At 41.8% G+C, this 13,866-nt stretch overlaps 1 protein-coding gene across 1 annotated transcript in view; it reads left to right on the top strand.

The window, feature by feature from the left end:
- Positions 1–13,866, top strand: part of PAXIP1 (PAX interacting protein 1) — a 211,567-nt gene that overhangs the window by 27,599 nt on the left and 170,102 nt on the right. The window lies entirely within an intron of this gene.

Here is a 13,866-nt window from a genome sequence, read left to right as displayed (position 1 = left end):
AGGGAGATATTGCCTTGGGGCAGGCATTTTCAGAGCAGTCCTGTTTACTTCCCACCCACATTGAAATGGGCTTGGGTATGTCCCACTAGTCTGGACTGGTGTATCAGGATGATAAGGAAGATGACATTTATTCTTATAATCTTTTATATGATTTTCATTCCTTGAGTCCTGCTACAACAGTCCAGGACACTCCCAGGAAGTCAGGGCCTTCACTGTTATCCTTGGCAGTGGATGTTGGGTTTGGCAAAAAATGTTGATTTTGCCTTCGAGGTACGCCAGAGGCTGCGGCTTCTGTGCTATTTATATCTCCTGTGGCATTGCTTGGTGTACACAGGGCTATATGGGATTCGCTCCCTGCTCAGCAGAGTTTGTTTTCTAAGTAGGATAGGCAGGAGAGTTTCCTCTCTCCCTCCTGTTTATAAAGTCTGTCTTTATTGTTCCTAAAGTTAATTGTGTTTTGGGGCAGTTGGAATTTCTCATTACTTTGACATAGAGAATACTGGCTATTGTCAGTATAACACCAAGTGATGATGTCATTGACAAAGGGCGTGCCATCTTTCTCCATCTGCTAGAAGGCAGAGAGAACACACTAGTCAGGGCTGATGTAAGAGGGCTCAAGGAGAAAAATTAACAGGTAAGACTAAATGTCACCTTCTGATTTGCTTGTAAGCTGTTCAAATGCCTCTTTTCATTTAAATTTATTGTGATCGGCCCTGAGATCAACTTTGGTAAGAGGTAGAATATCAAGTGTCCATAAATCTGCAAAAAGAAGTCCTTGATCATTGATTCCATCACCATAGAGGAAGCTTATGGAAAACGTCTTCCCAGACTATGAGTTGGGACCCCAAATGGGGCCACAAAATCTTCAGCTGTGGCAAGTGCCTCAAACGGCAGCACTTTTAGTGCTGAAATCAGTGTAGGGCCTTTGATCCCAGCATGCACTCACGGGCCCTGCAGTGTCTCTGCTTTCACATGAGTTTCTGTGGTAAGAATATCTCGGGGCCGTTGAAGGGCCCTGAGCTTGCACCGCAGGCACCATGCTGACTTTCATTACTAATGCTGCTGCTTGCAGATTACTGTTGGGTTTGGGACCAGCCATGAGGGTAAGGGAAAGCTCAGTGTGAATGGGCGAGTGCAGATTATCACTGCTTCTTTCTCTTTACCCACTCATGAAAATGTTGTACCTATTATCAGCCTTCCTTCTCTTCCCATCAGTTGTTATCCATCTTTGGCCTGGGGACAAATGCTGCTGATCTTGACCAGGGGGATTTTTAGAAGAGGGGTTGTTTGAAGGGAGGTATCAGATATAGGAGGGTTATAATTCAGAGACAAGATTTTAAATTTAATGTGCTACATAACTTGTAGCCAGTGTAAAGATCAAGTGGAAAAGGATTGGTTGTGGCTGGTGTGAGAGGAGATATGACAGAAGATCAAATGGGGGATATAAGAAAGCAGCTGGGGGATGTAAAAAAGAGGGGTTGAGGGGAAGAGATGAAGGTGGAAAGTGAGGGAATGGGAGATGAGAGTAAGAAAGGAATGGTGAGTGTGTGTAGAAGGTAGGGGTTGACAGGATCAGTTAGAGGTTATAAGAAGGGCTTAGAGTGAGAGAGGATCAGCTGTGGGAATGCAAAAAGGGATAGGATGTGAGCAATAGCCTGGGGTATGAAAGGGGGCGGTCTGCTGGAGAGGAGGAAGTTAAGAGAGGATGTTCTCTGGAAGAGGATGAACTGAGAGGGTGGAGGTTGCAAGAGATCAGCTGGAGCATGAGGAGGGTGATTTTGGAAGAGGACCACAGCCCTGTGAATCTATTTTGGTCATCCTTTGTGGTCATGTGGTTTGTCAAGTGCTAAAATAGGATGACAAAGTCTTAAACTTTGGGAAGCCCTGTTTTAGGTCATCTCAGATTGAATACCCTCCACCTATGCATGACTGGATATCAATGTCTCAATCCATGTTTTGGAAGGAATCCAAGAGCATTGTGAAGAAGTCAATAGAGAAGAGTGTTTGTTTTGTGCCTTTTTAGACTGGGAAAGTATCAGAGGATAAACCGTATTCCTATACCTTGGCCAGTATCTCTTTGTGGAAATATCTGATGATGGAAGCAAACTTTTATGGACCCAAAAAACAAAGCAGAAGCCGATCCAATATTGCTAGTAAGCGACGAGACGCCCTCTTTAATAAAGTTGCCCTCTTTAATAAAGGCATTTTTTACACCGATCTTCTTCATCTCGTCACTTACTAGCAAACTTTTATGGGCAGCCAATTTTCTAGAGGATTTTCCACAGCTCATTACATTTGATTGTATTGAAGGCCTTTGTCAGGAGTATGAAGGCATAGATATTGATTTTCCTCAAGGCACTTCTGAATCTGCCTGGCTGAGAGCACCATGTCAGCCAGGTCTGAATCCACACTGTCAGCGAGTTGCTTCATCATTCTTATAAAAATCATTCTTGCAGCAGAGAAATTCCATGGTGCTTATTGCAGCTAGATGTGTCATATTTCCTCTTATGCAAAAGGGAGTGATTTAATGCATCTTTGGCATCATGGGCCCAGATCTATGCTTCCAAATACAGTGGATGAGTTCTGGGACTTTTAGAAATACTTGATCACCTCCATGTTTGAAAATCTTGCATGGTATGCCACCTGGACCTGGGGAATTCCTGGGTGAAGCCTGCCTGATGTTTTTCTGACTTCATGCAAACATTGTGCTTTGTCCAGCTCTACCAGTATTGTTCATTTGCTGATATCATTCAGAGGCCCTACAGACATGACGGAGGGGAGATTTAGAAGAGAGCTGGAATGTTCTGCTCAGCAATTCATGATCTCAGCATTCTCTGTTATTCATTTGACAAATGGGGGTAAAATTCCATGTGCCTAGTCATTTGATTATATAGCCGTAAACAGCTTAGAGCCCCAGATAGAAAAGTTTGATGTTTATCTGCTGCTTCCTGCAGTTCTTTGGTGGTGGTCTCCCATCATTTTTGTTTTCATTTGCTGAGGTTGAGATTGAACTTTATGCTTGGTTTGGAAGAAGTGAGCCACCTTTCCCTAGGACTTGTCAGCAGTGCACACACTGAAGTATGTGCCACTTGTCTGGAAGTAGAGCTATCATTGTGACACTTTTATCGGATGAGAACATCAGCACTTGCATAGTAGTTTTCATCATACAATTTGCTCTATACTATTCCACAGTCTGTATACTTTAAGTCTGCGTTTGGGAGTTTATTATTGACATTTATATATGCCTTTCCTCCATATTCCCAAGGCAGATATGTAACATACAGCAAAATGTAATTTGACCTAATGAACAAGTCATACATATACATAATATAACCTCACTAAAACACCATTATAACATGGCTTGTAGCAACTCCTTCTGTTTTCTTAGCTCTTTAAATTTAGTGGTTTAACTTATTGGAAGGTTTATTTCTGTGATATCACATTTTTGCCTGAATAGGGAGGGACATCTGGCTTCTGACTATTGTATATTTCTCATAACATGAGCGATCTTCTACGTCATGAATTGCCCTCAGTCTGACAGTGGCGCAGTCCTAAAGCTGCCATTACTTGGAGTGGGAGTGCATTCAGGTACCTTTATCCTTGTTTTAACTGCCGGAACGTGGTGTTAGTGATTGCAGGATTGTGTTCCGTTCATTTAGTAACACGGCAGATGACAGCACAATAAAAACCAAGGAACTTATCCAGCCTGCCCTGTTGTTCTTGTCCACACTGCCAAGGATCCTGTATATCTCCAAGTTCTGTGACCCTTGTTAATTGTAACTGTTTCCTTCGATCACCACAGTTTTAGTTTGATGTATTTAATGCACCCCGTTTCATGTAAACCAGCAAGATATGTCCTCATGATTGCCGGTATATAAAAACCTTAAATAAAATAAAATAAATAAAATATTCCATTTGCCAGCCCAAATGCGATCCAAGCCAGTATTTGTCTTCCTCCTTTGTACTTCATCATCTTGGTTACATGAGCCCGCAAGCTCCCCTATTTAGTTTTCACCCAGCTTCCTTCCTTCCCTATGTCTTATCACTAAGCTTGTACTAATCTAACTAGCTGCCAATATTAGGATGGAAGTTGTCCAAACATCTGGCCTCTGGATCCCCATAATCTTTGCAAACTGTACCCTGACATCACACTCATCTGGCTGAGACAAGGAGCACATAGCCTGTCAGGCAGACCCGGCTACATAAATGCCTTTCTTTCCAGTAGGACTTCTAGTTATTCCATTACTTAAAATTTGCCAGACAGACCTAGCTGCTAATTTTATCACTGCAGTCTGCCAGGAAGATCCATACTCCTGGGGAAAATTCTGTGCACAAGAATTTAAAAATCTGCATACTTTTATATTAGTTAAAGACTATGATGTGTATTGTGTTATTTTAAGTAGTTAATTTAAAATACAATAAAGTTATTACCAAAGATGCAGAGTTTTAAATATTTTGAGCAGAATTCCCCTAGAAGTACCTCTCTCCCTATTCCGCTGGTTAGAACTCTTTCACTCTACCCTTTTAGGTCCCAACTCCTCCGCTCTCCACTATCTCTCCCTTTCCCCTCCATGCTCAAGTCCTTCCATTCTATTTCCACCCCCAGCCCTCCACTCAACGGTTTGACCCCCACCCCCGCCCCACACACACATAAAATAAAAATGGGAGAAAATCAGCGGAAAGATTTTCTCCCATTTTTATTTGTTATAACAAACACTGATATATTCCTGGGAAAAATAAAATAAAAACTGCAACCGAAGATCCCCTATTTCTGGCCCATCACTCTTTACTTCACACGTTTACATGTGTGGCTGACTCCTCCTGCCGCAAAAGTTCTTATTAACAAACAGATCAGATCCTTGGCTTTCTCCTGCAGAGCTTATTCCCTTCTCCGGGTATGGCAAATCCCTGCTTTCCACTCTTTCCATAGGTATCCGTTGCTGCTGCTTCTGTCTCTGGCTGCATTTGGCTCTTGGTGCTGAATAGCACAGAAGTACAGGCCCACTTCTTGCTCAGAGTCACTGGGAGCAGTGCAGAAACTGGAGCCAACAGGTGAAGGATGAGACTTCTAAAGTTATTTTGTTTACACTCATTCATTTAGGAAGATATTTAATGTTAAAATGGAAGTGGCTTTGGCAAACTCAATAAGTGCAGCAGCATGAAAAACCAGTTAGCCTTGTGTGCAAGTTCTGAGCTGTCTTACTATTTTATTTTTACTTATCTTCTTTGCTCTCCTAAGAGATGTCCTTTAGCTGCAGTTCCTTGCCCTTCCCCCTCCCAGGTCACAAAATCATCCAGACATTGATTCCCTTTCATGTAGAGAGGTTTTTATCTGAGAAGTGCAATTTAGGGTAGGCACTTGCTAATCATGTCTGAATCTCAGTGGGGAAATGAGCTGATGTTTTGGAGAAAATGTAGGCAGGATGCAGTCAAAACAGTCCTAAGGCAACACTGGGTTTTTAGCATTAAAACCTACTGATATTTACCAGCTAATTAAAATAATGTAAAATGGTCATGGGCGGTCAGGAAAGTTAATCAGGCTGCAGGTTTTCATGAAATGTAATATTTTGTTACCACAGGGATATTTGCTGATGTGATTTTTTTCATGTTCTATTAAGGAGGTCTTCTTCTTAGCTGGCTCTGACAGCCACTAGATGTCAGGAAACAGCTAAAATTTGATGTAGCGTAATTGTACTCTGTTACTAAGAACATAAGAATTACCATACTGGGTCAGACCAAGGATCCATCAAGCCCAGCATCCTGTTTCCAACAGTGGCCAATCCAGGCAACAAGCACCTGGCAAGTACCCAAAAACTAAGTATATCCTATGCTACTGATGCTCATAATAGCAGTGGCTATTTTCTAAGTCAGCTTGATTAAAGCAGATAACAAACTTCTGCAAGAACTTCTCCAAACCTTTTTTTAACCCAGCTACACTACCTGCACTAACCACATCCCCTAGCAACAAATTCCAGAGTTTAATAGTGCATTGAGTGAAAAATAATTTTCTCCGATTAGTTTTTAATGTGCTACATGCTAACTTCATGGAGTGCCCCCAGTCCTCCTATTATCCGAAAGAGTAAATAACCGATTCACATTTACCCGTTCTAGACATCATGATTTTAAAGACCTCTATCATATCCCCCCTCAGCCGTCTCTTCTCCAAGCTTAGTTTCTCAAATGTGATTACCAACGAAATTGAATTAACAGATACATCTGACGCTGCCACCGCTTACTAAACCAAGAAGGGAGGCATGCGCGATCGGCGCCCAGACCCGTCGGGGTAAGGCCTTTTAAATTCCCTTCCCCCCGGCGGGCCTGATCGCCGATCTCACTGCCAACGCAGCAGCCTCACGGCACTAAGACCGCCCACCAGCGCTAACCTCCAATCAGGCAGCAGAGGGATTTTTAAGAATCTTCACCCTCCGGCGCCGCGACTGACTTCCACCAACTGCCTCTATCTGACGCTGCCTCCGCTTACTAAACCAAGAAGGGAGGCCTGCGCGATCGGCGCCCAGACCCGTCGGGGTAAGGCCTTTTAAATTCCCTTCCCCCCGGCGGGCCTGATTGCCGATCTTGCAGCCAACGCAGCAGCCCCACAGCACTAAGACCCGCCCACCAGCGCTAACCTCCAATCAGGCAGCAGAGGGATTTTTAAGAATCTTCACCCTCCGGCGCCACGCGCCGAAGGAGCGCGACAAAGGGGCTTGCCCCTTTGTGCGCCCCTTCGTGCAGCCACTGAGACTTAGAGAAAAAAAAAAAAAAAGGAAAGTGATCTTAAAAACTCTACCTTCTCCAGAACAAGTCAACAACTTTCCTTCTACAAACTCAGGTACACAAATTCTTTCCCTTACCACTCTATCCCAACCCAACAAAGTTCTATCATGTTCTCCTCTGCTATACAAATTATCTTTAATAACAAGAGAAATCTTACAAAAAAGTATGGTTCTCCTTCATTCCAACAACACAGCAGGCTTATCCCAATCATTCTTTCACCCTTTAATCAATTTCAGGGCTTCTCTCTATTCACAATTTCTCTTTTGAATGCTCAATCCCTTTCCAAAAAAACTCACCTCTTATATGACTTTCTCACAGAAGAGCAACCTGATTTATTGGCCATCACTGAAACATGGTTAAAACCAAATGACACAGTCCTTCTCAACCAACTTCCAACACAATCTTACGATATATTTTCTATCCCTAGATTGAAAAAAAGAGGTGGCGGTCTTCTACTTGCAGCCAAAAAGAAATTTAAATTATCGCTTCATATATCCAATTCTTCTCAAACTTTCGAATTTGCTGTCTTTAAATCTTCCCAATTGCAAATTGGCCTCACTTACACCCCTCCTAGATGTTTAGATTCAGATCCTTCGCCCTTAATAGAATGCATAGCTAAACACATTGACTCCAACTCACCAGCTGTATTGATGGGAGATTTCAACATCCATGTAGATGCCACACCGCGTTTATCCAACTGTGAAGCCTTCCTCAGCTCCCTCAACTCCATGGGTTTCAAACAACTCATAAATGAACCTACTCATAAAGCTGGTCACATCCTGGACCTTATTTTCATAAATCATAACTTCACCCTCAATTCTAACATTACCTGCCAGACAATACCTTGGTCCGACCATAAGTTAATCAACTTATCTTTACAAAACAACCAAACAATTCCTACTGCCCCCCCAAAATCCACAATCCAATTCAGAAGACTCTGCAATCCAGATACTATCATCTCCCATCTATCTCAGGAGCTAAACCTTCTTGACCTCACGGACGCAAACTCAGCTTTAACCTCCTGGTCCAAAATCACAAACAAAGTTGCTGACCTCACCTGTCCACTAATTACCAAAACTATTCAAACCAACAAGGATACAAAAAAACCTTGGTATACTCCAAAGCTCAAATCTGTAAAACATGATCTTAGGAATAGAGAAAAGATTTGGCGCAAGAACCCTTCAACCTCAAACCTCATGGCCTTTAAATCTCTAATGCACCAATACAGGATCTCCATTCTTCAGTCAAAAAAGGACTTCTATTCTCAAAAAATTCATAACTTTATTTTTGATCCTAAAGCCCTCTTCTCCTTAGTGACATCCCTTACCAAACAACCCGCTTTCACTTTTCCGGACGACAACGCATTAAGTAAAGCTGCTGAACTTGCCACCTATTTTAAGAACAAAATTCCTAACCTTCTGGACCCTCTCAAGAAAATGAAAACCACTACCCCACCTCATCTTCTCCCTTCCCCTCCACAAACCACTGCAAGTCTTGAGATCCTAGAACCTGTCTCCACTTTGGAAATTGAAAACGTTCTAAAAAGACTTAAACCTTCTTCCCACCCACTTGATGCAATTCCAGCTAACCTCCTTATTGCAATAGCCAAAGACATCTCATATCCCATATCACAGATCATCAATGCCTCTTTTTTACAAGGCCTCGTCCCCACTCCACTCAAACTCGCTATCCTGAAACCTTTGCTAAAAAACCCAAATCTTTCCCCAGATAACCCAGCCAACTTCCGCCCTATAGCTAATCTTCCGATTTATCTCCAAAATCATGGAAAAATTAGTCAATAAACAACTCGCTGAATACTTGGAAACCAACAACCTGCTCTCAACATCTCAACTTGGGTTCCGAAAATCTAGAAGCACCGAATCCCTCCTTTTGTCACTTTCAGACAATATTCTCTTGAACTTAGAGAAAAAACAATCCTCCCTCCTCATTTTACTCGACTTATCAGCGGCTTTCGACACAGTGAACCATGATATCCTCTTAGATCGTCTTACAGAGATTGGCATAAAAAACTCCGCACTCAATTGGTTCTCATCTTTCCTCCAGAATAGGTTTTACAAAGTCAAAATCAACAGCAAAGAATCTCCACCTTTCAGATCCACCATGGGAGTCCCACAAGGTTCTTCTTTATCTCCAACATTATTTAACATTTATCTTCTCCCTCTATGTCAGCTCCTTTCCAAACTCAATCTTACACACTATGTTTATGCAGATGACGTCCACATCCTTATCCCAATTAGAGATTCATTGCAAAATACCTTACAATTCTGGAATTCCTGTCTTCTATCTATCAATAACCTCCTAACAAATCTTAATTTGATACTCAATTCCAACAAAACAGAATTCCTTCTCATCACTCCAGATGGCAACTACACTTCACCTAATATTCACACCTTATCTCCTCCAGCCTTTTCCACCCAGGTCAGAAATCTTGGCGTCACCATGGATAATCTACTGAACTATAAAAGCTTCATCAATAACACTATAAAAGAAGGTTTCTTTAAACTTCAAGTATTAAAGAGACTAAAACCCCTCCTACACTTCAAAGATTTCAGATATGTATTACAAACAATTATATTCTCGAAAATAGACTACTATAACTCATTGTTGCTTGGTCTACCCGCAAACACTTTGAAACCTCTACAATTGTTACAAAACGCCACTGTGAGGATTCTAACTAAATCCAGCAAAAGGGACCACATTACTCCCATCTTAAAAAACCTTCACTGGCTCCCTATCAAACATAGAATCCTTTATAAAACCCTTTCAATAATCCACAAAATCATCAATAACTCTACTCCAATTGACCTCACCATTCCTTTACAGCCTCACACTTCCTCCCGTCCAACTAGACTAGCCCAGAGAGACACCCTAAAGGCCCATCCTCTCAAAACATCACTAAGTCGAAGAGCTCTTTCCACCGCTGGTCCTAAACTTTGGAACTCTCTCCCACCAGACCTTAGAATTGTACAATCAGCACCTACTTTTAAAAAGAGACTCAAGACCTGGTTGTTTAACCAAGCATTTTCTTAACCCCAACAACCAAGCTCTTAACCTCATGACTATCGACATCAGCCTCGACATAGTCAGTACCAGCATTTATACTCATTTTCTTTAAAATATATTGTATTTAAATTGTATTTAAATTATAATTCCCATGTTCATTTTAAATTATTATTAATTATTTATTTATCCAAGTTCATCCTACCTTGTTCATTGTAAGACATTATTCTATATATTGTCAAGTTATTTGTTGCAATGTAAACCGAAGTGATTAGTAACTATGTTACCAGAACATCGGTATATAAAACTGTCAAATAAATAAATAAATATACAGAATTACATGGAAATATCACATCATTTACAATAAAGTATATTAATGATGGGAAAAAACCCTACATATGGTATATAATTTCCAGAAGATGACACAACTTCAAGTCCAGAATTAGGAGAGGAAATGATGGTAAGTGGCTAGAATAGAGCAGAAATTACAAGTATAGGTTTTCAGCACAATGGTTCTACATTTACACAAGCACATACCCCTTTTTCCTTGGGAAAAATCCTTTCTTTTGATAAGCAGCCCAAGTTAGCCATTATATATGGGTGATGTCATCTGGTGGCACAAATGGACTGTTCTGTCCTAGCTAATAGGGCTTTGAGCTCTACTGAGCATATGAGGGAGATCCCGTGCAGGCATTGCCTCATGAGCTTTCTCAGTCATTTTTTGTCTGAGTACAAGCATGGACGCATACTCAGTCTCTCCAATATTTTTTTCTCTAAAACTTCAAATTTTATTTCTTTTTCAATATTTTGAAAGTTATCTTCAGAATTTGTTTTTATTAATTGCCTCATGCTTCTACAGCACCCACAGTGCTAAGAAAAAAAAAAACCAAGAAAAGAAAACTTTGCCTCCTCAACATGTCCGGTAAAAAGAAACTTACCATGAGTGAATTCAAGAACTGCATCTGTGGCAAGATAATGTCCGTCACGGAGGGGCATGAGCTGTGCTGGCTATGCTTTGGCCCGGACCCTGATCAGGCAAACTGTTATGCCTGTGCACAGATGTCCTTGCATTCCCAGTGCTTTAGACCAAGGAACTATGCAAATCTCTCCATAATTATAGTAGATCCTCTTTCCACAGTGCAGCATTTACCTCTCTGGGAAAAGAGTTGAGCAGGAGGTGCAAAACAAATTTTTAAAAAACCTCCCTCATTGGCTTAGGTTGAAGCTGCGGGGTCGTGTAATGCAAGCCACCTTGCTTTGAAGAAGAAGCGGCATCATTCGCTGGGGCTGTTGGAGCCTACGTTGAAGAATCATACGATCTCCAGTGTGGTACATCATCACAGCCGATACATCCAGGATTGGCACCATCAGCTGAAGGCGTGTTGGTGTGCACAACGTGTCAAAACATTTTCTGTACAGTCTACCAATGCACACAACGCAACGGTGCACTCAACACATGATGCATCGTGGTCCATTGTATATGGGACCCGTGCCCCATCTACGCAACATCTACACGACTCATCAATGCCTCATCTAGACTAACAACATCAGTGCAGCTCATGTGTACAGCTTCAAAACATCCTTACTCTGCACAGTCTTCATTGACATAACTTATGAAAGATACCTCGAAATGCTCAAAGTGACATCTGTCTGTAGGTTCCAGGCATTCAACGCAATTGAAGCAATCTACACATCTAGCTACAGATCTGAATCATCAGGCTGTGTTGCCTACACATTACCTCTGCCCCCTCCAATTACTACGCCTTCTAATTTGTTTGGGGAGGGCTTCCGCTTAGAAACTCAAGGTTTTGTATGTTCCATAGTTCTACTTACCTCCAATAAGCCATTTACTGTGCTGCAAGAACCTATTTTTGTCTTAGAAGAGGATGACCCACTGCCAACACCAGGTCAGTAGATACATCAGTCGCAGATCTAGTGAAAACTTTCTTTTCCTCTTTGACTGACTAAGGAATTGGAAGGAACTATCTAGCTGCTTCTCTCCAGCATTGCTGCAGCGATCTGTCAGACTGGAGCCCCAGTTTTGCCTATGGGGAGAACACATCATTGGAACCCATTTAATGTGGATTCTTCATCATTCCACTCAGTTGCAGCAGAGTCAAGTCGGTCAGAAGTGGTTGACCAGAGCATTTCCCCACAGAGTGACTGGAATAACTTCACAGTTTGCCTTCAGTCTTTTAACCCACTTCTGGATCCTCCTGGCCATGCATCATTTCTGGAAGACATGACATATTCAAAATTTATAGAAAAGATTGGGATGATGCTTGGCACCAACATTTGAAAAGATAAGCTCTTAAGTCTTTGGACTGCTTCCCATATTAGACATTCCATCATTCAGTTCACTACATTCTTATTGCAAATGAGTATATGGGAAGCATCTATCTCTGGCATTCCCATGGCTAGGAAACAAAATTTAAAATACAGTCCGTGGTTGTGGAATCTGCTCTGAACAAGGCAAAAAAGATGAGAATTTATTAAATTCACCCTCAGGGAAGGACCATAGCATACTGGATAATTTTGGCAACAAAATTGTTCAAAGCTCCATGCTTGCCACGTGTATCGCTACTCACCAGTTCTATATGGTAAAGTATCTTAATGACTGCATTCAAAAAGTAAAGCCTATTCTGTGGCCTACACAGAGTTATTATCCCCAGCCACTTTAGGATGCGGAAGAATGTGTTCATCACCTTCTTCATTCTGTCTGAGTCATTAGACTATTTCACATACCTCAACAGCTTTGATCAGAGCTAGGCGCATGGCATGGTTCAGAGCAAGTAGCATCTGAGAGGATATCCATGACAAACTGGCAGACCTCCTTTATCTGGGAGATTCAGATAAACAGTCTTTCAAATAAAGGAGCAGAATTTATTAGTCTAATCCCTAACGAAGGGTTCTGAGCTGACCTTCCCTTCGAGATACTCCTCCTACATGACCAAAAGGCTATACTTCCAAAGATGTCAGTTTTGGCCTTTTCAACAGTACCACCTGCCACCACTTCCAGTCGAACGATAGCAACCACTTCTTGCCAGGCCTTGACAGAGAGATCGTTGTTGGCCTAGAATGACATAACAGGCTTAGCCTATACCTGAGCCCATTTTTTGATCCATCCAAGTAGTTGGTAGAGTCAGAATCCAAGCCTTTCTGGAGGTATAGAGCTTAGATAATCAAGGACCTATATGTTCTTAGGGTCATGGAATCTGGATACAATTTGCATTTCTCCTGGCCACCAATCCTGCCACATTGCTCTTCTCTCAATCCAGATCCATCTCACTTGACACAGCTTCACCTAGTAGTTCAATCATTTCAACAAGCAATAGAGCCAGTTCCTGCTTTCTAACATGGACAGGACTTCTACTCCTGATATTTCCTCCTCTCCAAGTAATTGAGAAGGTTGAGACCTATTCTGGACCTGAGACACTTGAACAAACATCTACTTCAAGAGAAATTCAAAATGAATTCCTTCAGCACAGTTCTCCCTTACATCCAAAAGGAGGAATGGATATGTGCTCTCGATTTGAAGGAAACATATGCTCATATACTTATCCTTCCTTTCTGCTTGTGTTACCTTCACTTCAAGGTGGATTCTTTCCACTATCAATAAAAGGTATTTCCGTTTGGCAGCAGCCCTAAGAGTTTTCACCAAATGCCTTGCTGTGGTAGCAGCACACCTGTGTAACCAGGGGATTCAAGTTTTCCCATACCTGGACGAGTGTCTAATCACAGCAATCTCTTGAGAAGAAGTGTTGCTTTCCCTGCAGAAGATGATTCATTTTCTACAGGACTTGGGCTTTCTGGACAACTTTGAGAAGTCCAGAGGATCAAATTCATCAGGGCATGGATAGATAGTTGCAAGAGGGGAGCATTTCTACTGTCAGAGCAAGCAAATACCATGACATTGTTCTTTCACAATCTACTGACCTTGCAGTGCTTCTCTGTATTAGCGATTCTTGTTGTTTAGGTCATATCATGGCGGCCGTCCATGTGGTCTCATTAACTCGCCTTCATATTCATTACCTACAGTGGGGTCTGTGCTCTCAGTGGGATCAATTG

This window comes from Rhinatrema bivittatum, chromosome 2 (assembly GCF_901001135.1).
Source record: "Rhinatrema bivittatum chromosome 2, aRhiBiv1.1, whole genome shotgun sequence".
NCBI classification, from domain to species: domain Eukaryota; kingdom Metazoa; phylum Chordata; class Amphibia; order Gymnophiona; family Rhinatrematidae; genus Rhinatrema; species Rhinatrema bivittatum.
Note: the sequence above shows the minus strand (reverse complement) of the source record. Positions and strands in the feature narration are given on the sequence as shown.